Here is a 3,495-nt window from a genome sequence, read left to right as displayed (position 1 = left end):
CTGTTCTAGAGAGATGAGTAAAGAGTGTGGCAGGGTAGTTTCTGTTCTAGAGAGATGAGTAAAGAATGTGGCAGGGTGGGTTCTGTCCTAGAGACACTAGAAAAGAGTGTGGCAGGGTAGTTTCTGTTCTAGAGAGATGAGTAAAGAGTGTAGCAGGGTAGTTTGTGTTCTAGAGAGATGAGTAAAGAGTGTGGCAGGGTAGTTTCTGTTCTAGAGACACTAGAAAAGAGTGTGGCAGGGTGGTTTCTGTTCTAGAGACACTAGAAAAGAGTGTGGCAGGGGTGGTTTCTGTTCTAGAGACACTAGAAAAGAGTGTGGCAGCATGGTTTCTGTTCTAGAGAGATGAGTAAAGAATGTGGCAGGGTGGGTTCTGTCCTAGAGACACTAGAAAAGAGTGTGGCAGGGTAGTTTCTGTTCTAGAGACACTAGAAAAGAGTGTGGCAGGGTGGTTTCTGTTCTAGAGAGATGAGTAAAGAGTGTAGCAGGGTAGTTTCTGTTCTAGAGAGATGAGTAAAGAGTGTAGCAGGGTAGTTTCTGTTCTAGAGAGATGAGTAAAGAATGTAGCAGGGTAGTTTCTGTTCAAGAGACACTAGTAAACAGTGTAGCAGGGTGGTTTCTGTAATACAGACACTAGTAAACAGTGTAGCAGGGTAGTTTCTGTTCTAGAGACACTAGTAAACAGTGTAGCAGGGTAGTTTCTGTTCAAGAGACACTAGTAAACAGTGTAGCAGTGTAGTTTCTGTTCTAGAGACACTAGTAAACAGTGTAGCAGGGTATTTTCTATTATATAGACACTAGAAAATAGTGTGGCAGGGTGGTTTCTGTAATACAGACACTAGTAACCAGTGTGGCAAGAGTAGTCTATATTGTATAAAGATGAGTAAATAGCATAACAGGGTAGTTTCTATTGTAGAGACACTAGTAAACAGTGTGGCAGGGTAATTTCTATTGTGGGGAAACAAGTAAACAGTATGGTAGGGTAGTTTCTATTGTAGAGACACTAGTAAACAGTATGGCAGGGTAGTTTCTATTGTAGAGAGGGTAGTAAACAGTGTGGCAGGGTAGTTTCTATTGTGGGGAAACGAGTAAACAGTATGGCAGGGTAGTTTCTATTGTAGAGACACTAGTAAACAGTGTGGCAGGATAGTTTATATGGTATGGTTAATCTACTATGTTATACGTGTTTCTTTGGTAAAGAACAGTACTGTTAGTATATTATACGTGCTGCTAATTGAATTCATATGTCATGATTTATACACTGTACATTTTTAAAACTGTTTTGAAGACCTTGAGTACGTTATGGTCTTGTCATTTGTTGTAAGAAAAACATGACATTCTTTTCTGGAATAGTTAATATTAACCGTTTGTTCTCTTAAGATGGACCATTTTGAAAGTATAATCAGGCACGTGTAAAGATACACTTGGTGATAAATATTCACGTCAAATATGTATTTAAACATTGAGCTTCTCCAATGTACTGCTGTTCGTGGAACATAGTTGAGAAATTGTGAATTGGAAGTTTGTTTATTTGTCGAATTAAACAGTCAACAGTTCAGCCCCATTACATCCCAAAGAGTTTCATTTTTGAATTAATTATATCTCAAACTTTCTTCTAAGTAAAACAAATATTTGTAAAATTAAATTTAATTATTTATTTATACTAACAAATTATTGGTTGATCACTTAACATTAAAAAAAGTTACTAAAGAAGTAGATCAGCGGAAAGTCTGCAGCCCTTCGACGTTAGAATTCGAGGTTCGATACCCACGCGGGCAGAACACAAATAGTCCATTTTGTAGCTTTGTGCATATTAACAAAGTGATAAAATAATTTTAATATCTTGTTTTATGAAATGTTTGGGAGATTGAAAGTTTTAGTTACTAATATATTATATGTATAAATTATTTATAGAAATTCTCATTATTTCATAAGGACATTTATTGAGTTTTGTTTAAAGTTTACAGTTTGCGAAAAATCAGCTAACAAGATAAAAAAAAAGTAACATGGGCGTCGTGATCGACTATTTATTCTAGTTATCGTGTAACATGCTAAACAAAGCCGGTACCAATCAATGTAAACTACACAAAAAAGCCTCAGTATTTCTGATGACATCACAAGAAATGGTCGATTACGTGAATGACGCCATTGGATGCGGTGATATCAGAGTACTCAATATTAATACCATCTACAGCAATGCAATCTGGGAAAAAAAGAAATAAAGTAATGTTAAAGTTTATAAAATTATGACCAAACTGTTGATGACAGAAGAACTTTTTACAATAAAACAATTTTATTTTTAGTTGAAAAATCTGAATTATTGTTCTACAGTTACATATAAACCTTTGTTATCGAGTTCTCTCTAAATCCATATTTAACAACTGATAGTTTAATATAGTTATTGAAATGGAAAGGTTAATAATTAACTGTCACTGACCTGGTTTAAACTTGATTGTCAGGTCATCACCGCTATCTGCTTTTAAATTGAGTCCGTGAGTTAGTCCGCTGGTAAAAAATGTCCCTTTCACGAGATGACGAAGCAGAAGAGCTGTAAAGTATGATAAAAAAACAGAGAATGTTCTTGGAGATGACCATTTTATCAGTTTACTAGGATTTAACATCTTGTTTATAAAACTCATTTCCCAATCTAATATTTAATGGTTATGTTCCAGTTTGTTTAAAATACGTTGAATATAACAGATATCCAACAAATTAAGCATTTTCAACCATTATAATAAAGTTAAGCCTATGTTAATCGAAAATACAGGTTATTATCTTCAAAACAAAATTAATCATGCACAATTATAGTTTAATTCGAATAACAGTAATAGTCAGATCGTGGTTTATTATTACTTCATATAAGAGTTCGTTGGAAAAGCATTGTTGAACACGCGCAAAGGAAAATCATTTTATTTTCAGTTATACGAGGCTTTTAAATAACGCTTGTATTATCAGTGTGGACCTTCGTCACTAACTTTGTATAGTGAAACTTAGTTTATATTATTAGTGTGGACCTTCGTCACTAACTTTGTATAGTGAAACTTCGTTTATATTATTAGTGTGGACCTTCGTCACTAACTTTGTATAGTGAAACTTCGTTTATATTACTAGTGTGGACCTTTGTCACTAGCTTTGTATAGTTAAACTTAGTTTATATTATTAGTGTGGACCTTCGTCACTAACTTTGTATAGTGAAACTTAGTTTATATTATCAGTGTGGACCTTCGTCACTAACTTTGTATAGTGAAACTTAGTTTATATTATCATTGAGGACCTTTGTCACTAACTTTGTATAGTGAAACTTCGTTTATATTATTAGTGTGGACCTTCGTCACTAACTTTGTATAGTGAAACTTAGTTTATATTATCAATGTGGACCTTCGTCACTAACTTTGTATAGTGAAACTTCGTTTATATTATCATTGAGGACCTTTGTCACTAACTTTGTATAGTGAAACTTCGTTTATATTATCATTGAGGACCTTTGTCACTAACTTT

The 3,495-nt window shown here is 34.1% G+C and overlaps 1 long non-coding RNA gene across 1 annotated transcript; it reads right to left on the bottom strand.

Annotated features, from left to right (window-relative positions):
• Positions 1 to 1,920: 1,920 nt before the first annotated feature.
• LOC106476999 lies at positions 1,921 to 2,580 on the bottom strand. Its single transcript, XR_001291953.2, has 2 exons — positions 2,435 to 2,580; positions 1,921 to 2,200 (listed from the first exon to the last, which is right to left on the bottom strand). It is a non-coding gene; the product is annotated as an uncharacterized LOC106476999 (long non-coding RNA).
• Between the last annotated feature and the right edge of the window lie 915 nt (positions 2,581 to 3,495).

Source organism: Limulus polyphemus, unplaced genomic scaffold (assembly GCF_000517525.1).
Source record: "Limulus polyphemus unplaced genomic scaffold, Limulus_polyphemus-2.1.2 Scaffold12482, whole genome shotgun sequence".
Classification (NCBI taxonomy): domain Eukaryota; kingdom Metazoa; phylum Arthropoda; class Merostomata; order Xiphosura; family Limulidae; genus Limulus; species Limulus polyphemus.
The sequence above is the reverse complement of the archived record's forward strand: the minus strand, read 5'-3'. Positions and strand labels throughout refer to the sequence as shown.